General features: G+C 40.2%; 1 protein-coding gene and 1 long non-coding RNA gene across 4 annotated transcripts in view; both read left to right on the forward strand.

Annotated features, from left to right (window-relative positions):
* The first annotated feature begins 778 nt into the window (after positions 1–778).
* LOC113122797 (uncharacterized) lies at positions 779–5,127 on the forward strand. The gene is made up of 4 exons (XR_003294906.1): positions 779–1,038; positions 3,468–3,526; positions 4,697–4,808; positions 4,921–5,127. It is a non-coding gene; the product is annotated as an uncharacterized LOC113122797 (long non-coding RNA).
* An 8,760-nt stretch (positions 5,128–13,887) lies between these two features.
* The window catches only part of prx (periaxin), a 31,943-nt gene continuing 23,559 nt past the window's right edge, over positions 13,888–22,271 (forward strand). For all 3 annotated transcript variants that reach the window (XM_026299380.1, XM_026299379.1, XM_026299381.1), the window contains exon 1: positions 13,888–14,130. The gene's annotated coding sequence lies outside the window, so the exon portion shown is untranslated. The remainder of the gene's footprint in view (positions 14,131–22,271) is intronic.

A 22,271-nucleotide genomic window follows, 5' to 3' on the forward strand; every position in this document is an offset into this window, starting at 1 on the left:
GCTTGACAGAAAGGTCGCTCTGAATATACCAGAAATACCAGTTAGTCTCAATTTCTGGAAACAATCCAGAGCCCAGCTTCCTAAAACCTCCCTAAACATGTTGGTGCTTGTCATGTGATGTGTGGGCACATATCAACAAACCAGAAGGAACAGTCTGCTTCTCAAGCTCAACTAAGACCTGTGACCAAGTGCAGTAGGTCATAGGTTTACTGTTGAACCTATAAGCCAGAGCATGAGGACAAAGACACAGGCCTGTTTCCACCAATTAAATCCACTCTACACATAGAAGGGAGCTCATAATGGAAAAGCCAGTCAGCTGTTTATTGGGTCACCAAGCAAAACCTGCTGCCGTCCAACCCAACAGTTCTGCATTAAATCCTCCTTCCGGGAAGATTTTTTTAAGCCTGTGCCCACTGTGTCATAATTTGTGCTTCAGTGGAGGGTATTCAGTGGACCTGCTCCGCCCTGACACAGGCCTCAGACTTTAGGTGTGTGTAATAATGAGCCAATCTGAGGTCCACATGAGTAAATACACCTGAATAAAACTCTGTAAAGTAAACAGAATCTCACTCAGTGGGAATAAAGTGTCAAAACGGCTCCCAACAGTGTTAATGTTACCAGCTCATAACAAGATGAGAAACTTTCTTCAGTGTAAAGAAGGACCATTATTGTTATTAGCACAGTGTCCGGGCCAGCTGTGATGATCGTTGTCCGTTTGTAGCAGCTGCTGGGTTTTGTCAACATCTGCGCACAGCAGCCTGGAGGAGGAGCGTTTACGGCGCCGGGGCCAACAGGGCGGCCATGGCGGCACACAGCCCAGCATATCACTGCGGCACCGGAGAGGATGTTTGTCAGCATTTTCTTTTTTAATTATGTCTGATAACATCGTGTTTGATGGAACCTGGAACCACGGCCGAGCTCTTCCTGCGCGGAGCTGCCGCTGAGGTTTGATGCGCAAAGCTGTGACTTTCTGAGGGTGAGGCTGCAAAGTTTCCGGGCTGAGCTCCAAACCAGGGCGGCTGTTCCAGAGAAATGAAGGTATGAGGATATGGGACCAGATAGAAATATACCGCAAGATAGAAGTTCCAGTTTTTTTTTCTATAAAGAATATTTACTTTAAATGGCTTTTCGCGTCTTTATCCAACTCCCCATCAGGCTTGTGTATTGTGCATTAACGCATACATGTTAGGCTGCCATAGAGGACACGCAACTTATAGAAACACACACCAGTCAGTGTAACACAACACAGATAAAGAGCAGCACAAACTACAAGACCTTCCTAAATGATCATACAGTTGAGTCAGCTCCTCTCTGAAACAGACTCAACCTGAACCTGAACATTATCAGGAGCCTGGAGAGAAGGTTTGCTGCAGGACGGATGGATTGGGGTTAGTTCTAGTTCAGAAACAAGGCAGACTGTTTCTGGGTCTTCTACATATTAAACTCCAAAATGACATGGAAAAGAGAGGAGCCTTCACCAACCACCACTTCTGCTTTACTGTTAAATGGTCACTGGTTAATTTTGTTCTATCAGAGTGCACATTTCAGATTATAATATCAAACTTTTGGTATTTTTATTGTACAACCTTCTTCCTTTGCAGTGGGAGGTTATTTGCTGCATGACATGTTGCAGTAGCAGATTTCTAACACTTGTGTGCAGCATTGGTGCAGGTTTAAACTGAAGAGCATTCAAGCTCTGGGGTCTCATTCCACAGTAACTTCAAAACTTTTTTAAAACTTCACATTGTTGTCAGATGCTTATCAAGAGGAAATGACACTGCAGTGGAAAGAACTCAGGCTGAAAATTGATCCCGGTTAAAACCAAAATTTCACAATTTTCCCCAGAAAAGAAAACAAACCATGTGATAAAAAAAATCAACCAGCTACTCATTACAACAGTATAAAATAAAATTATTTCTATACCTTTGTTTTACCAAGTATACATTACTCTCCTAAATCCTGTTTTTACTGCCTGTAATTTATTGTATTTCTATCAGTCCAGTCTACAGCTATAAACTGAATTAAGGCTCAAACTGACTGGAGTCCAGGAGTGGTCCACTGGATCTGAGTGTTTATGGGTGTATCTAAATGGGAGAATCAAGCACACCCAGTCTCTGCTGACTGCAAACGTGCTGTTTGATGAACGCACTCGTACTGACCCAGCGCAAGCTGTGTGGCAATTTAATCTTATATGTCATTCACATCTCCCCTCTGTCTAATTAATATATAAAAACCTGAGCAAGCAAAACGCTCACACACACAAACACACACACATCATCTGAGGTATCTCCAACATGTTTGTTTCCAGTGTGTAAACTATTCACTGTTGTCAGGGTTGTGGAACGCAGCAGAGCCCAACCCAGGTTATTTCGGTCTCTCTGTTAACCATCCAAAACCATCCAGCCCCCACCCATCAAGTGACCCATCAAGTGTGTGTGTGTGTGTGTATGTTTAAGAAGGAGCAGCAGCTCCCAAACAGACTCTGGCAGCATTTGGTGACTCTAGCTCCAATAACCCAGTGTAGTATCTGTCTGAAGGCTGACTTAGTTCCTGTACCTGCAAACCTTGGTGGATAGTCACAGTGTTAATGCTGTTATCAGAGCTTCCATGTGTAGTATCAGGGCTCCCCTACACACACACACACACAAACCTGAAACACGAAACAACAAACAAGTATTTGCCATTTATTATAAATAGCAGTGATTTAAGAAGTTAAAAGAAAACTGCTGTAACAATTGAATTTCCCCTTGGGGATTAATAATGTGTCCTTCTTCTTCTTCTTCTTAATTGAGTTAAAGTACATGTGGACATTTAGTGAAAGATTTATTGTCAATGAGATGAGTAAAAAGTGTTTACCTCAGATTTTAGAAATGACACTACCAGATCCACATTCAAAACAAATGACTTGTCTTTGGTCCACTGTCAAATGTTCAATCCTCTGAACAGAACATAAGACATAAAGCAAGACAAGAACCATGCAAACCATAGTAATGATAATACTACGAATAGTTATACTACTACTAATGATAATAAGAAGATGATGAAGCATTAAACATAGAAATGTAAAAATCTGTACCCAGAATAATAAATCAGTGGGATTTTGTGCTCACTGTTCAGTGGAAGCCAACACTTTTCATTTCTGCTGGTTAACATTTTATCTGAAACAGTGAATGAACAGTGAAAACTGTGCTTATTCAAATTTGCACTTATCACTAAAGCATCAAGCTGCACCGCCCAGTTAATGCTGTAATGGAGTCTGCCAAGGGACACCTTCTGTGTGTGTGTGTGTGTGTGTGTGTGTGTGTGTGTGTGTGTGTGTGTGTGTGTGCGTGCGTGCGTGCGTGTGTGTGTGTGTGTGTGTGTGTGTGTGTGGGGACCACCCAATGAAGTTGGAGAACCCATAACACATGTACTATCCAGTGTTGTGACAGATTATACTTTTTGTGTTTGTGTTACTGTTCATGCAGATGTTTCAGCTCCAAGGTGCTGCAGGAAAGACGAGGACAAAAGTACCAACCTGCAGCAGGTACCGTGTGTGTGACCTGTGTATATGTGTGTTTCACTCTGTGTGTGTGTTATTAGACTAATTAAATCACACTGCAATAATTTTGTACTGTCTAATCCACTGGGAGTCTGCTCATAAAACATTTGTATAGCAAACATGAACTAACAGCATTATCAGTTGATGTAGATCCTACTCAGATCAAAAAGTAGATTTACACAATGAGAAAAAATGATGAAACAAGCAGAATCAGTGTACATGTAAAAGGTTATTGAAAAGTCATACTTCACCATGAAGCAGCAATGAATAATCAAGATGATCAAAGGAAAATGTAATGTGCTGGATAATCAATCTGTGGAGGCAAAACAGCAGCACCAGAGCATTCAGTAATTTCATCTTTGCTCTCTTTTTGCAGTAAAGCAAATATAATAACATTTCCAACAGAGACTAGCTCTAATATTTCATTAGCAGTTGTGTGAGTGAGTGTGATAACAAACAGGAGTGGGATGTAGCTGCATGTTAATGCTCAGAGGGGGAAAAACACAGAGCTATTTGCACTGTAATTACCACAGTGTCCTCTCAGTGGACAGAGGTGGTGACGAGGGTGCAAACAGTAAACAGTAGAGTCCTGTCCCTTATCATGGCTGGTTCTGACTGTACCTGCCTGGTGTCTGGGGAGAAGTGGGCTCCACTACAAAACAGCAAACTAAGAGTTTTTTAGTTGTAACTGTGACAATAAGGACACCATTTGAATTTCCAGGTAATGCTAAATCAATTTACTTGGTGTCTTTAAATGGAGGCTCGTTTTAAAATGAGAAATCTCTGGCACTTTTTATATATTACCACTCTTATACTCATATTATTAACTATTTGTAATACAGAGTCACAGAATACCAATGCTAACATTGAAAGTACTTTTAATAACTTGTCCCTTTCAAGAGAAAGGTATATAAATGTTTGTATGTGTGTGCATGTCTTACTATGGTTATGTGGACACGTTTTACTCTGATACCACTCTTGTGGGGACATTTTGGCCAGTCCTCACAGCTTTAAATGTGTTTTTGAGGCCATGGCTTGGTTTTAGAGTTAGAGGTAGAGGTTAGGGTTAGGCATTTAGCTGTGATGGTTATGTCTGAGTGTCCTCACAACTATAGTGAGACATGACTCTATGTGTGTGTGTGCGTGTGTGTGAAGTAATTCCTAGTTGCAGTTGCAGTAAAGGACAAATCTTCATTGGATGAGCTGATTAAAACAAATCCTGTGTGTGATTTGAAGCTGTTGCAAACACACTGCAAAGGAATAACAGGTAAGCAGGGGGTTTTGGTTTGAACCTAAAACAACTCTCCGAACTTTAGGAAGTCACGGTCACGTTGAGTATGTTTTAGTGTTGATATTAACTGAGCCGCTGTCTCTCCCAGCAGACAAAGAAGAACTGCAGCATCACGATGTCACACAGAACTGGATCTTATATAAACTACGATGTTTTGAAGATTTCGTCATCCTTTGTAATTTTGGAACAGCCCTCTTTAAGTTTATATTTTGATTTCCCTTTATTGTTATTTGATTTCTTAGTGATACAGCTTTATGACCTCTCTGGTGGAGAAAATAAAAGTGTCTGTTTCTAAGCTCTCAGTCCCTCCTCTCATGTACTCCAGCCTCTGAATGTAATCAACCAATTTAGATCATTTCTCTCTTCTCTCCCATGTGATTAGATTCATTCAATTGGCCATTAATGGCTCTGAAGGGCTGACGCCAAACTGTTTGAGCAGGTCTCCAGTGTAGCTCATCTCAGGTCTTTAACTCATACAAGATACTTTTCTGATGCACCACGAGAGGATTGCCAAAACCTGTTTTCCAACATGTGCCTCTGTACGAACGCCTCCTCATCAAATCTGTCACAAGTCCCACATGGTGATGCTGGCAATACCATAGTGTTTAAATAATCTTGTCTAACCAAAAGACAAATAATAACAGTAAAATATATTTGTCAGAAGATCGCCCAATGAAAAAACAGATGGCAAGAAAGTGCCTTGAGGTAAATTTGGATATAAATAAAATCTGAATTGACTTGAAGAAAGAAATTAATTAGTGAAGTAGGAGGCACAGTAGGAGGGAACAATGGAAAACAGAAAGAAGCATAAAAGAAAAAAATCTAGAAGCAACTAAATGCAGTGATGGTAATGTTTATGCTAACAAACTAGCCACCAGTTTAGCATTTTCTAAATCGTACTAAATACCAAGTAGAGTTGAGGCCCATGGGTGGGAATGTCAGTGTTAAAGGTGTCTGCAAATATTGATGTGGTGATAAGATGAAGAATCACCAAGTTTATTACAGTTCATCCTGTAAAAAAAAAAAGAAGCTCTATTTGAGTTAATAGTTACTGACACCACAGTGTCCTTCATAATGCTGACCATCAGAGTATAGCTGCCAGGGGCTTTGGACTGTAAGCAGCCACACACATTTGGTGACATTTGGTGGTTTGTTCTCACTCCTCCTCTGGTGGCCTTTCAGAGTGCAGTATTTGCAGCGATATAAAAATGACAACTCATGGCACAGAACAAATTATTCATCTGTCTGAGTCTGAGCGGTGGGAAAGTAGAGGAGCGCTGTCAATGAAATCTTTAAGCTTGAAGGTGTGAGCTTTGAGTGGGCACAGGAGAAGAAAATCTGCATGATCCTTCTGAGTCACTTTGGTAAACCCACATCATTCTCAGGGCTTTACCAGGGTGTAAAGTAAGTGTACTACTGTGTGTGTGTGTGTGTACGTACATATATATATATATATATACACATATATATATATATATATACATACACGCACACACACACATATGTATATATATATATATATATATACACACCCTTGTCCTTCCGTCTTTGTGAGGACCATTGTGAGCATATTGTCTGAGTGAGGACGTTTTGGCCGGTCCTCACTTTTTCTGACTCCATTTGCTTTATTTAGAGTTAAGGTTATGGTAAGGTGGAGCAAATGCATTATATCAGGAAGTGTCCTCACAAAGATAGAAATTGAAGTGCATGCTGGCTCTATCCTCAATGACTCAGCCTTCAACTACTCTGCACTTTGTAGGGATTAACTGAGGCATGGGGCAGACAAACATCTCTGCGAATGAGGACAGAAACTACATTTTTCACCCTGAGACCTGATGAAGACTCAAACTTTCTGCCTGGGTGTCTGGTATTTGTTAAAATATAGGACAGCAGTAAGTCATTAAAATGATCACCAGCACAAATTTAATTCACATTTGGTGCTTTTGAGAAAATTTCAGGCATTAGAATAATTCAGACAGTTCAGCAATAAAAGCTTTTCACACAATGCTTGCTCCACTCAAAAGTACTTAAAGAACATTTCTAGAATAATTCAATGTTTTAAAAAAGTTAGAGATAGTCGAGATTTAAAAGCTATTGAACCATTATTGTAAAATTGGCACTGAAGATGTGTTTGTTAATCTAAAATATTTGTCTAGAGTGAAGAATCTTGACAGTTATTGGATCAACTGGGAAAGAATTTGGCACATTTTTGTCCTAACAAATTTGATCTCTAAACCTCTACTTGCCCAGTGTTTTATCTCATGAAACACTTCCTCAACCCAACACTAACTTCTGATTAAGCTGTACTTTAAGTTTGCTTGTGGAATATTAAATGTTGACACTTTTGAACGATCAGTAACAAACTTGTTCTTAAAATATCATGCATGAGGTGAAAACGTCAAAACTGATGACGTAGTGTGCCATCTTGGTCAGAGTCCCAATCCTTTCACATATTGTTGTTGGATGCAGAGGAATTTAAGAAAGTAAGAATAAGATAATGCTGTGCAACTACACACTGATAAGCTTTCAGAACAACCTACATGTTCATACATCTTAATACGACTGACATTACAGGGAAGGATTGTGCTTCTTGGTAGACTGACTTAGGTTTCTGTCATATAAACTGGATGTGCAACATGCCCATTATATCCTCTGCATTCCTACTTTTTATCATGAAATGAATAGCAAATGTGCAACAACTTAATCTGATTATACAGGGAACAAATTGGCTCTTTGACTTTTGACCTAATGTTGCAGCATCAAAATGAAACATCCTCTAACTGAATGAGACAGTCTGAGCTACAGCAGGATACATGAAGAGGGCTCGAGCTAAGTGCTCCTCCGATTATACAGAGACAGAGGGAAGGACTGTGACATTTGCAGGAGACAGGGCCCAGGATGGAGACAGACATTATGACTTGTTCCTGAAGAAGCTCTATGCATGGGTGAGCCTTTTCTTCACAGGAATGACATCATCACCTCCAGTCTCACAGGTCAGGTCATCACATCTACTGCAGCCGCAGATGTTTCACATGGAGACACGTAAAGCTGCTATTATTTTGAAAAGAAAACAGCAAAATGTTTGATTTGAAAACTCAGTTCCACCCACTGTGGTTTCAATAATTTCTCAAACTTATTAAGAAAATAAATCTGAAATAATGATTCAAAATAAATCAGCTACTGATGCAGTAAAAAGCTGAAAGCAAAATATAAGTATATTTAAATATTCACATAATATCCTAATGTATATAAAAACAAAATATTTAATTCAATTTTAACTTCTTTAATGATTTCATTATTTATTATTCTCATTATTTGCACCAACACCTGCTTGTTTGTTTTATTTGCTTTGGGGATGAGATTCACTTCAATTCACTTAATGGTTATTTAATTGTTTTGTTGAATGTCAAAAATCAGATGCTGCATATAAGTCATATATATCTTCCAACCAGAAGACCTTCCAGTTGAGAAGTGAAGATAGACTACTAGTCTAAAACCAGCCATAACAACTAAACACGTTTTCTGATCAGTCAGTGTTATACAGCAGAGGATGTGTTGCTCCATCTACAGTGTGTTGGCTATGGCTGTGCATGACTGGTATCCAGTGTCCAGCCTCTCTAAGCCCAGTAACAGCCCTGCTGGGCCACAGCTAAAGCCTCCAGCACCACAAACAATGGAGCAGGGCTTTGCATGGGGTCCGAGCAAATTGCTGACTGTCCACTAGTGCTAATACACCCCTATTCTGTCCTGTCCTGCTGCTGTCGCCTGCCCCTCACACGTACACACACACACATCTGATGTCTATTTCCCACTCTGTGCTGGTTACCAGAAGAAAAAGAAAGTCCACTGGTCCAAACACTGATATGTGCTGTGACAGTCCCTCGCTTCTTCTGTCTTTTTGTCATTTTACCCACCCCTCTTCCCACTGTTCATCCCTCTTTCTCCCTCTGTCCATCCTTCCACCTCTTTCCCAACCCTGAGACCCCTCCACCCTCTCTCTTTCTACCGACAGTCTAGCTCGGCTTCCCGTGGGCCCTAACAGTCAGACTGACCCTCGGATCACCTCCAACGCACACCTGCCTCCCTACAGGCCCACGGCTTGTGAGCGGGCGGCTGCATCGGTGCGTTTCCTCCATCAGCTTCCTGCTGCGAACCATGTGTGAGTGTCTGCGTGGAATATTCAGAGTCACCTGGACGCCCTCCGCCAGTGCAGGTCAGGATGAATAACTGTATGTGTAAGGAGCCGTAGAACCAAGAAAAGTAACAACAGTAGCTCATTTTCTGTGAAAAATCTGAGAGATTATGTTGCTCCACCATGTACTGGGTTGTACAAAACATTCGACTGTCACATAGAAAGATTATCTACTGTGATGGTTTATGAGCTACGTTGGCTAAAAACGAAGAAAAGTCTTAGCAAAACTTTGGTTAATGACAGACAACATAAGCTTGTTCATAAGTTAAAGTTTACTTCAGAATTAAATACATAAATCTTTCAGTGAAAAGAGAAAGAAAAGAACAGTCTGACATGAGTGGAGGATCAGACCAAGAGTTGACAGACTTGACGGCATTTTTCTAGATTTGTCTATTCACAGCTTCTTCAGTGCATTTATGGTGGAAAATATGTGTCTGGACTACATTGTTATCACCCACATTTGAGACACATTTACAAACACGGTTTTCAGCTGCTAATACAGCAGATGTGACTTAATCTAACATAAAGTCAGTCATAGTCAGTGACAGATCAGTTGTGTTCAAAGTGTTCATTTAGTGTAATATCACAGGAAATGCTTTGACTCTGCACTGTTTTTGGTTGGACATGGACCAGGTGGTCATTTGGTCATGTCTGTCATTGTAGGACATCTTTAGTATTTACTGCACACTGTGCATAATGTTTGGCCATTATTTAAATCTGCCCTGCACACTGCTGAAATGCCCTAATGTGATCAATCATATAATGTCATATTTTCTTTTGTCATAGCTAACTGAAAGGATGTTTGGCTTGTGATCAGCTGCTTTGTTAAGTAGCTAAAGCACATCATCTCTTCTTTGCTTTTTCTTGCACTAGACCATTGGTGTACACGCAGAAAAACATTTCACTAAAGTTAGCACTGTGCATCTACCTTTTCTCAACACGGACATTTTGTAGATTTTGTAGTTTGTAGTCATCATTTATCTGCTCTGCCCGTTAATGTGTGTGTGGTTTCCCCTATGTAAATGTATATTTGCATTTGAATATAAGCAGATTGTGGTCAGTGTTCTCTATATTGTGTGGACAGATGCTTGGACTAACACACATAAACATATAGAGGGACATGTTTCTTATTTCTACAGTGTACCTATCTGACTGTCAGTAACACACTCTGATATGCCCGGATTGTGATGTACTGTAGGTACATAAGTATGTTGACATTTCTTAAAAACATCATCGTCCATGTTATTTCACTCTGTAGATGAACCTTTCTATATTCCAAAACACAAACTCACTAAGCCTGTTTAAAAAAATGGCATTGATCACCCACCAACAGTGTTGAAATGACTTACATGATAGGCATGTCAGTGATATTTGAAGACAACATCAGAGGTTTTGGGTTAAAACTCATTATAATGGTGTTTAAATTGCTGAGCAGAACTATATTTGAAGTGTAATAATAGACAGAAATGAGCATTTTCTGTGGCCACAGTTAGTATAAATTGAAATTAATAACACCTAAAGAATTGGTTATCCTCCACCTCACAGACCAGGCATGTTTTACACACACACACACATTCACATACACTTCCATTACTTCAGAGGACACTACATTCACTTCCTGGAGATTACCTAAACCACCACTTGCCCTAACCTTAAACCAAGTCTCCAGCCTAAAATTTAAGTTAGGTCTTGACTTATTTGCCTGCAGTGGGAACTTCATGTCCCACAATGTGACTGTGTAAACAGATTTATGAGACTATCACAAGTAGACACACATACACACAGGCTGATCTAGTTTCCTGGCCCACTGAAGTGCTGAGGAGGGAATAACTATAGTCTGGTGGGACTTCGTGCACGATGCCAACCAAGCTGCCCACCCTCCTTCAACCCTGCTCACCCGTCAACACCACGACCCCACCCTCTGCAGACCAGCCTTCCTTAGCTCTAATGTTGTTCTCCCTGTTTGGTCTATCCTGACCACTCTGACCCCCAAATACACACAGCATCAGGTAAAGATCTTATACTTTTGAAATGTATCTTTTGCTTAACGAGTATCATTTTCATACTTTATGTTGGAGCTTGAAGTGCATTTATTTCTGGTGAGATGAAGAAACCCACCACCCATAAATGAACTTTTTCCACAGTGATCTACAGATACTGTAGCTCTCTACCTCTCAATCTCTCTCAGCCTACATCCCTCCCCTGTCTAGCCCAGGACCCCAGACCACCCCTGTATCTAAATCCTAGCTTTGTGTAGGAGCGGGAATGCAACAATGACCATGGTAGCTGACACAGTGCTGGCTGCCTGATCCGATCTGACAGCATCAACCTCTGCGTGGCCCACTGGAAAGAGAAACATCCATCACTAATATGTAGGGCTATGGGCTGGATGGTGTTTTGTGGGGGCTATGGGGGCTATGGGTGGGGTGGCATGGGCAGTGCTCTCCAGTTGAATGTGGTTTATAAAGCTGTGCTGTCTGGCTAAAAGGCCCTCTGCACTCGTGCAGGCGTTTTCACCAATAATCAGACCTCTGCTCAGGTTGTGGTTTGGTGGTTTGATGGAAACAAACTGGAACAACAACATTGTCTAGCTCTAACAGGTGCAACAATCCTCACAGGAATGAGGGAGATGTGAGTCGTGCAGTTTGTAAAGGTCCACAGTCCTGGTCTGGTCAGGCAAACTAATAGAAAACACCTGCACAGGTGCGTAGGCACTGCAGCATTCAAACATGCATGGACTTAATTAGTTGACCTAAGAAGTTAGAAACCTCCAAAACTGAAAATAATTATGGTAAGAATATTTGTAGTTAAATTTTCCACCCATGTCACAATCATTTTTATTGATATGAGCTGAAATTGAAATATTTTCATATTAAAATCATGTCAGTATTTTCATTTCATTTCATTCATTATTTATATTTAAATAATTCAAATTTAATATCATTTGTTTTATTGTTTCATCCTCAATGTTAATTCAATAACATCTTCTAACATAACATAATAACATCTTTTTTCAGCTCTTAAAACCACCTAGTTACCCCGGTCCCAGGCCTGGGACCAAAATTGTATTTCCAGATGTACTAGAACAGATCGTTGGACAAATTTGAATTCATTTTACGGTTGATTTTGCCGTTTATTCAATAAATATTGACATAGCAAGCTTCTGTGAATCACATCAGACCTCAATCAAACTTGTTCGTTACGTTTTAAGCGTAAATAAGCATGAAACCAATAGGAATCACCACTGAGAGCAAATCCCACCAGGGGGAGAGGACGACTTCTAATGAAAGTAGAATCAGCCAGTCGCATTGTTTGTCAATGATGACTGACGTATATTGTAGCCAATGAAAAGCCCTTTCCAGCGATGTATCACGCTGTATGGCTGATGATGGGGAAGGGGGATTTAACAGTCAGTCAGGGGTAACAAGTCCTGATACAGTTGTGTTTGGGAATTATTACAGTGTCAGTTAAAGTCCTTTTATCCAGCTGAATTACTTCCACTGCAGTGAGCGCCTCTGCACTTCATTTTAACTCAGTGAGCGTGAAGTCGTGTCAGTCTAGTTTTGTTCACAAGTGCCACCTTGAATGTTTTCTTGGGGTGGCAGGTGCTGAATATGGCCTGGTTACAGTATATTGTATAGGGTCCCAACTGTATAGAGTCACAAATCAGAGCCACATTGTGTGATATCTGACTTCACTGTAGAGGAGAAAAGACTTCATTTACAGGGATCAATAAAAAGTGGGTAATATTTTAGTTTGCAGCTGGCAGGAGGGAGGACTTTGGTGAATCTAGACCTTCTCATATTTACCTCAGGTCTGCAGCCAGGTGCTTTACTACAAATCCCCTGTAAATATACAGACATGCACAAATACACAGATACAGAGTCACACTGATTGAGAAACAGAGCCAAGCAAACAATACGCACACACAGACACATGCACGTGCACACACATCATTCAGAAGGAAGCATCACCTGCTCTAAAATGACAGTCAAGGACTGCTGTGCCTATTTTTAGTCATCTGGGATAAAAATAAGCTCCTAACAACATAACTTGAAAAGATTTTATTATAGCCTGTTTATTTTGACTGAAGTTAGATATCTCAGCTGGGACATAGAGATCTAAACTACCGAAACACAACTTTCCTATTAAGTGATCAGAACTTAATGGCAGCTCAGCTTCATGCAAACTCAGCAGCATGCAGCCAGAGAGTAGATGAGAAGCGGCATTATCCAAAGTAGAAAAGCAGACCTTTGAGCTTTATTTTATAGCCTCTGGTCCAAGTTTTAGAAATGATATATCATTAACCCAATATTGCTGATGCAGCTAGGTTTATTTTTGGAATGATTTCATTAATCTATCACTTTAAATTGCTACTGGAAAGAGGAAAAGGAGTCTCTGTACTTAATTTCTTGATAATGGTGCTGATGTCATGCTAAAGAAGATAAAGTCTTAGGTTTATATATTTTAAAGGTGTCATATTATTCAGTTTTAGATGCCAACAACAACAAGTATTGGGACATAAAGTGCTGCCTAATTTCACATTGCCTGAACTGCCAAACTGAACATGTGGTAATGATGGATTTCGTAAATCCATGAGAGTTTGCTTGTTTTGTGTGGACACGTGCTGCAGGAATCTAAGACAGAGAGAAACAGTTACTATTCTCACCACTCAGACAGACGGTCTGCTATGTCACAAACTTTGTTATCTTCTTCTCGTCCCTTCTGTATCACAGTCATGCAGCTCCACCTCTAACTGCCCTAATATGGGGGCATCTCTCTCCCATCCAGCCAATCAGGTAGCTGGATGCATCCCTCCTAGAGATGCCATGGGCCCAGGCCAGGCCTGAGGTTTCAGTGAGGGGAGCAACAGGCTGTCTGGTGACAAGGGGCAAAGGTTTTAGACAGAGAGAGGAGGATATATTAAAAATTCTAACACCAAGAACAAGTGAAGGAAAGTAGGATAGTGAAGTGAATATTAGAAAGATAGATAGTCATAGGAAAGGAAGAGAAGCAAGAGAAGCTGATACTGAAGCTGTGCTGCTGCAGGTAGATGTCTGACACCTTTGAACCATCGGAGGAAACACGTTGAGGCTGAGAATTGAGGTAGGCTGGATGGATGTGCTTTAATAAAGTCTCTGAGCTGATGACACAGTGCAGTCTGCTGATACCTGAAGGCTTTCTGCTGCTGCCTTTTGTTAAAGGGCCACAAGAGGTTTATGGTTTATGGCTGGTTAGTGCAAAGTGGAAAGCAGGTGCATGGTTAAAGGGCACTTTCTGGAATAGGAGCAATAATAATGCATTTTCTGCTGCCATGTCATTGCTGCTCTGTGTCTTAGAATTTAGATTTAAATAAGCCGATGAGCTCTTATAATAATAATATAATAATAATAATATAGCTCTTATAATAATGTTTTTTTTTCCTGAAATACTGTTTTAACATTTGGCAGCGCAGGAGCTGCCGAGAACTGTGCAGGGTAGTGTATTAGGCAGCCTGCAGACACCACACTGTTGACTTTTGAGAGAATAACAATAGCATGTTGTTTAAATGCAAAGACAGTTTTAGTAAGACAGCTGCCACTTGTGTTTATTCCAACATGCCAGTTGCTGGTTACAAACACTCGGGTATTCACTGAGGTTTATAGTAACTATTTGCAGCACGGCCTGTCACTGTGAGTCTAAGGTTATGAGTGTTTTGTAATGAGACCCATGTCAAATAACACTTGAAAAATATTCAAAGTATTTGTTTCAAGATTTACGTTCAAATGGGTGTCACAACACAACATTTAGAGAAAAAGACCAGTTTACTGTAATACTGGGGTATTTTGGTAAAAGAAGTACACTTTTAAATATGTTTAAAAGTCATTCTTAATCACCTGTAATGCACTTTAATGGACTTTGCTTCAAAAGTTAAGAGTTTACTTTTAAACAAGTATCAGTAAACTGCCCGTATGATCCAATCAGCGGAGCTGCTGGTGGCAGTATGTGGTCATTTCACATAGCTCCTGTCTTAATGTTACACACCAGTGACAGCTGCAGTGTGACAGTCATAGGATCTGTTTGCCCCCCAATTCCAGGCTCTAGCACGGAGCTCGCCCACCAGCCTGGTATGTATGTTGGCCCAAAGTGGGTACAGAGGCTGCTGGAGTCAAAACACACCCAGTCTGTGTTGGAGGATCACCAACATGTGTGGCACTGGGTTACATAATGTATACACTGGGTCACTATTGGGCAAAAGATACTGCTGCTTCCATTATATCGTAACTTTAGGTTTAATAAGAATACCAAATACCTCTATTTCCAAGAACGTTTGCAGAAGCACATTGATGATTTATTGTTTTTATTGGATTTATTATCTACATATGTTCATATTTAGATCCTTTAGCAGATTTGGATTGTTGAACTGTTTTCTGCTGTTGATGAGTTACTACTTCTAAGTGACTGATTCCAACTGTCTCAAAGAGAAGACATGAACAAGCTTCATATGGGACCTAAACAGGCCTTAAAGTCAACATTAAGCTAAATCTTTTGTAATGTCTTTGAGGTGGCATTGAAATAAAGCATGACAGCACAGACAGTCAACAATCAGCTGTGAGCCTGTGACAAATACTGAAAACTATTCTAAGGCTAAATCTGGGGGCAGCCAGATCATCCATCAGATGTGCCCAAAACCTGAGTCTGCCTGCTCGACATTTTTAGCTGAGAATAAAACAATGTAGTGTCCCACTGTCCAAGGCAGATGCAACAATCACCTCTTATAATAAATTCTAATGTAAAAGCTACGTATCTTACACAAAGGTCCTGAGGACAAAGGTCAAGCATTTTTTTAGATCTTCTGGTTGTTGAAATCAATTGTCACATGTTGTAATCTGTCACTTTTAAGTGAATTTAATGTGTGTTTGGCTGTTGTTTTTTTTTTTCATTTTGGAAATCCTTATACACTATCAGCATATTAGGGCATGTTTGGGTTTGTTTGTCCAGATGCTAGGTCTCTGCACTGAAGTAACAGGAACTGACAAACTCCTTTTTTGCTCCAGCTGAATGTGTTTAAATGGAGGCCAGTGACTGCACAGACCATCACAGGGATCACAGGGATCACAGATCTGATGCTACTGATTCTAGTTCTAGTTCTAGTGTCAAACTGTTGTGATGGATAAGTTGGAACATATTGCTCTGTAAATAAAAAAGCAGCAGGTGTAATTTTTGTGTTCATCCACGAGCTGAGTGTAAGTGACGTCAGAAGTGAAGTGATGGATGATGATAGCGGTTTCCTGGCGGCAGACTTTGGGTGGTGGTGCTTACTGTTGTGGGTGGGGTTAATTCTAGACCAGGAAGTCAGGTCAAGAGTTGATTGGGCAGTTCAGGAGGGAGACCTCATGAGGAAACACCGCTTGATGAACGCTCGAGGGTTGACCTTCCCTCAGTGTAAACAGAGAGTGGAGAAGATTTGACAGGAAGGAAGACTCATGTAAATATGACTGGAGAGCACATCACGTCATACACTTTCACGTATCCTCAAAATGACCAGAGCTGGGTTTGCGTGTGTGTGTGTTTCTCACCATGTGTCAGGTCTATCTGTCAAAAATATCTGTTCCCTGTGTGCATGGAGATATTTCCTGTCCGCCTGTGGGTGTGTCTTGTTTAGTCCATCTGATGTTTCAAACGTCCAGGAGACACGCTGATATCTTAAATGGTTTGGACTATTTGTGCTGGATGCATTTATCTAAAATGGCTTCTAAATTTTCAGCTTGAATGACCCCAGTGAGAGTCAAACCCCAGTCAGTGCTTTGTTGTATCCACTAGGCTTCCTCTGTTCATTCATTTACTTTAATGTGCTTACAGCACATTCACATAATGAACATTATTTTGATTCTACAGCAAAATTACACTGTAAATGTTTTCTAAGTCTAAGTCTACTTTTACTAAAATCTGTGTTTTTTTAATCACCATTTGGTTACTGGCATGTACAGGAGATAGCTCTGTGTTCACTCTGGTCACCATTTGATAGAAATTCATTTAGTTTGGTGAATTTTTATAATGTTTTCAAAGAATCTCTGCAAGCAGCAGCTGCACTGGCCTGAAGTGACGACTATTACTTTCATCACTCAACACGAAGGGTTTAACTGTAACTAGATCAGTGAACAATATCACGTTGTTGCTGGCTGTGGTGTTAATCATGCTGACCTCAGCCTGCTGTGCATTAGTCTCATTATACCATAAATGGATTAAATGGTCACAACAAACCAGAAGAATTGTGTTTGTGGCCTCAATGTGGATAAATTACTGCTAATGGGCTACTCCACTGCTTTAATGGAGAGCGGTGCCTACAGTTGTGGGGCTCACAGGCAGCTTATAAACTGAATGGGGCAAAATTAAAACATCAGAGTCCAAGGTGTCATGAATTTTTAATCCCTAATATTGGGTCTTCAAAAACCTGCACAGTCAACAATGCAGAGAATCTTTGAGAATCTCATTGTCAAGTTCTCACATCTTTCAAACTTCACACCTCAAATCTGTAGCACAGTGTTCAAATTTCAAGACATTATATATTTGTTTTCACAGGTTTCTACTCCTCATGATAAGTAATGTGACATTTATCTGTAAAATTAAACCAGAGTCTAAATTGGGCAGTATGCAGACCTCAGTGTGAACAGTTCAATATTACTATGAAAAAGTCCCTTTAAAAAATTTGTCACCTTCATTGTTTGTTGGTGGAGGCAAAAACCTCTGTACTTCTATCTTCTATCCGACGACATGATGACGATTGGACATGCTGCTCTGTGAAAAATTACAGGAAATCAGTTAGAAAAAGCGAGAGAAAATCTCCCATTTACCATTGATGAAAGCTCACAACAGAGTCAGACCATGTCCCTCTTGTCTTTGCTTTGCCTCACATGACTCTAGATGTTGTTCACTGTTTATTTCCTTTTCGACTTTCTGGTGTTTTTAACCCTTCGTGCAATTATAGCAGTGACACACCCTTGTTCTTCCATTATATTTCAACCACATTTTTATTTTCAGGCACTTTTGTGACTTTGTTTGTCTATTGATGGATTTTTGCAATTTTTTCTTCTTCTCTATCATTTCTTTTTTCTCAAAGTTCCTTTGATTCACACATTCTTGCATAATTATATCTGTCCAATCATCATTGTGATAGTGTTCCTCAAACCAGTCAGCCTTGGATGCTGTTCCTTAAACATCATTGTCAGACTGTTGTTCTCTTTTTCAGGCAGACAATACTAATTGTTTTATATTTCTAGTTGGCCTCCTTTATTGACTTTAGTCTATGTTTATTATGTGTTTGTGGCTACATGTACACATACATATATATTTGTATTTGTTTATGCTCCATAAGCAATTCAAATTGTATGAAAAGGTTGTTCTGCGACCACCTCTCAATGCAAAATAAATGTATAAATAATAAATTGATATACTATAATATATATACAGATATACAAATATATCAAAAACAGAAATATGCAGTTGTCTCATTTATATGTAATGATACTTATCTATGCATGTGTGGCCCACAAAAAAAAACTAGTGATGCAGATTATAACATTTCACTGTATTTTTTTAGAGCTGGTGTTGTTTGTTGAAGTATTTCAGTCAGTCTGGTCTCTAAAATAGAAACTGTTTCCCTGCACTGATCTTGTGATTGTCCTAAAATTAGTGTGTTATGTACTCCGGCTGCCACCAATTGTGAAAAAGTCCTGCGGTATTTCCTCTGAGTGTACTCTTATGTAAGTATGTGAGGTGAAAACAGTATTTTTTATATATGACCTCTGCTGATAAAATCTGTGTTCACCTTATAAATCACAGCCCCACATCCTCAGCTGTCTCTCATGTGCTGCATCACTGCTGCAGTGTGGTATGTTTAAGAAATGTGATCAACTCTTTAAGGAGAAGATTAGCAGTTTGTTTTGTTTTGACACCTCATGCTGGAGCCTACATTATTAACTTATCCATCTCTAATAGGGTCTGAGCAGCCTCTGAACATGATTAGAGCTGCACAAGGCTGCTGCTGTAAGTCAGAGCAGGACAACAAAACCTATTCATCACATTCTCTGACGCATGTCTGCACTAGTCAGAGGGATCACTGCTATCAGTCGCACTTTAAAGGGACAGTCCTCGCCAGAAAGAACATTGGTTATGATTTTCTGACAAGTGACTTCTTACACTTGTGTGAAAGATGACAAAATAATGTACTGTCTCTGTAAAACAACAAAAACAGACTGAGTATACAAAGTGTGTGATTTTGAGCCCAGTGTCTGTAGAAACAGTGTCCGTTATCTAAAAGTTCAGCACCCAAATAGGAAATAGTGTGCCCTTTAGTGAGGTGGAGAGGTTAGGGTGGTGCATGAGCAGGTAGGTAGCGTGACAGATTTTCATGACAGACTTATGTCCTGTTAAAATCCTTCCCTTTTATGAAGAGCAGCAACAATCTAACCAAGTGTCCTATTCTGTCCACTGGCTTTGGACAGAATAAACATAATGCTGAATGTAATCATGGGTTTTGGAGTAAAATCAAATCTTGACATTCTGGTTTAATAGAAAACTAAATTGGGGACCTTGTTTTATTTACTAGCTATTTGGAGGCAGTGTGAACATATCATTACCTTGTAAGTTGACATGGAGGACTTATTTACACATTTGCATAATTATGGAGCAACATGAAGACTTTTTGGGAGTTTTTGGACACCCAATGAATGTCAGTCCAGTCCTGTCAGCTCTGTTTCTGGTCCCTAAATGCTCCATGTTCACCAGCTCGTCTCTAATAGTGTCAGCTTGTTGCTTGCTGCTGAGCAGGTAGTGGACAGTTGCTCTTCAGAGTGTTTTCAACACAGCCGCTTCCTGCTGTAGGTGGAAACACATTGTCAGATTAGTGAGAGTGAACTAAGACAGTAAAGTTGTGGTCTGGACACTAAACAATGAGCTGAAACACTAAAGCCAAAGAGAACTGCACTGATGAGTCTCTGTAGGTTCATCACTACTGGTTAGACATTGTTACATTATACAAATGTACTTTAAGAAATATCAATTATAATCAATTAACTGTAGAGATTCGGACAATGTCCATACAGGATTTTGGTCAGAACCCTGACATCAAGTTTGAACCAGTTATTACAACACCAAAGATTTTAGCTGGGTGATATGACACTGCTCATGTGATGCTCTGGATTAAATGTGGGCTAATGTGACTCTCCCTGAAGTCATAAGCATTCTCTTACATAACCTGAGACATATTGAAAAGTTGAAAGCAGACTTTGCAAAAAAAAAGTTCAGCACATGATTAACAAACCGGAGCTGTCAGACCATGTTAAAGCTGCCTGTTCCACTCTATGACATCACTGACTCGCCTGCGTTATAAAATCCACTGAGGAAATTTAATCCTGTTCCTGTAAAACTGCAGAGTGGCTGACAGCTCTAACAGTCTCTTCAGCTTTCTGATCTTCAAATCCACAGCTCAGTGTGTGCACAGTCAAAAAACAAGTAGGCCTACTCAGCCTGTCAGAGACTGCATATGAACTGTCTCACATCATGTTAGCGGGGTGTGCTGCTTCCTCACCCTGTGCATTTTTAGGAATTTTAAAGCGCCAATTTTATAATGAGATTTTAAGAAGAAAATAATGTGTTTTGTTTGAAAGTGTTCTGCTGCATGTCAGGAACCAAAGTTCCATTTGTTTTTGCACAAAATACTTTGATCAGAACTGAGATGTGTGTGTGAGAAACAGGCCCACAGAGGATCGCCGTGGTCAACAGTAGAAATTATTTCATTGGCAGTGATATGGATATTTATATACAAGTTTATTAAAATAAAGTTATGGGACCAGCTGTCAAAGAAAAAATGTAATAAATCAGGTCATCTGTAAATTTGACTTTCCCAGACTCTTAAAGGTTGTTCAGACTTTCACTCTGGTTTCTGTGACATTCCCTCTCCATATGTCTCCCTCAGCCTTATACTGAGGTGTAGAAACAGAGGAGGACTGCAGTGACCTCCACATGCTTACTACTAATATGGAAAGTGATATCAAATCCCATTATTACAGAACCCACTGATTACATATTCATTTTTAAATGGTTCCAGAGGGTGTTATATGGGAATAAAGGAGAAAATGGTTTGAGCTAATTATCTCTAAATGTAATTAAAGAGCACTTTTATGGCAAACTGGTCTGAAACAGATAAAGCAATGGATACGCTGATGAGCTAAATTGGTTATTCACAAAGATCAAGTTATAGCACTATTGAAGCTGAAGATTACACATGTAGAATCATGTAAAAATGTGCTTCACTAAGGCCCATGATTCCCCAGCTTTTATTTTGATATTCTTCCTCCCTCTTAAGCTCTTTACCTGGTCTTTCCAGCTCCGCCCACACGCACCTGCTTCTTATCCTGTGTAACCATCCAGTGAGTATAAAAGCCAGCTTTCTTACCTGTAACCTGCAGGCTGGATATTGGCTAGGTTGCTTTTGTACCAGACTCCAGTTCTGCTTTTTACTTGCCTGAGTCCCTCCTTTGCCTTTGGATGAGTTCTGTAGTTTTCTGTTCTATGTTGTGTGCAGATTGTTGACTTCCCCTGGTTTTGATATTTGGCACTGTTTGCTCTGCCTCTCTTTCTCTTTTTCTTTCTTTCTCTTTCTCTTTCTGTGTTGCACCTGCTGCCCAACACTAGTTTCATATGGACTGAAGCTAATTACCTGCTACTCACCTGTATGTTTGCCTCTAGGAGCTGTTACCCTGTGTAGTCCTACCCATCTGTAAGTCCCACCTTGTTGTCTGCCATTTTGTGTCTTCAGTCCCTTGTGTCTCTTTATCCTTCACTTTTTATTTCTTGCATACGTATTTTTTTTGGATCTGCGTTCTCTAGTTTCCAACCTGTGAGACATAGTTACTGTAGAGTCCTACGCCTAAATTTGAGGGATGGTCAGGGGTCTGTGCTGACAGGGGAGTCATCAGGCGTGCGAGGGCCTGCAGATGTGAGTCTGATCTATATTAAGACTGGACTGTGGGGCATTTTAGATCTTCAGCTCCTCCTCCTCTTCCTCTGCCATGCCTCCATTCCTCCACTCCATCCAGGGGGTGCCACCTCCTCCACCTGCTGCTGCCTGTCTGTCACACAGAGCTGCAGTTTAAAGCTGCTGTCAGCCGCAAAGTTCAATTGTAGCTTCTTAGCATAAGTTTCTACAAAATGAAGGTTTTAATTTTCCTCTAAATGTGGGGTTTTAGTTTTAAAACACACAGCTC

The sequence above is a fragment of the Mastacembelus armatus genome, chromosome 13 (genome assembly GCF_900324485.2).
Source record: "Mastacembelus armatus chromosome 13, fMasArm1.2, whole genome shotgun sequence".
Lineage (NCBI taxonomy): Eukaryota > Metazoa > Chordata > Actinopteri > Synbranchiformes > Mastacembelidae > Mastacembelus > Mastacembelus armatus.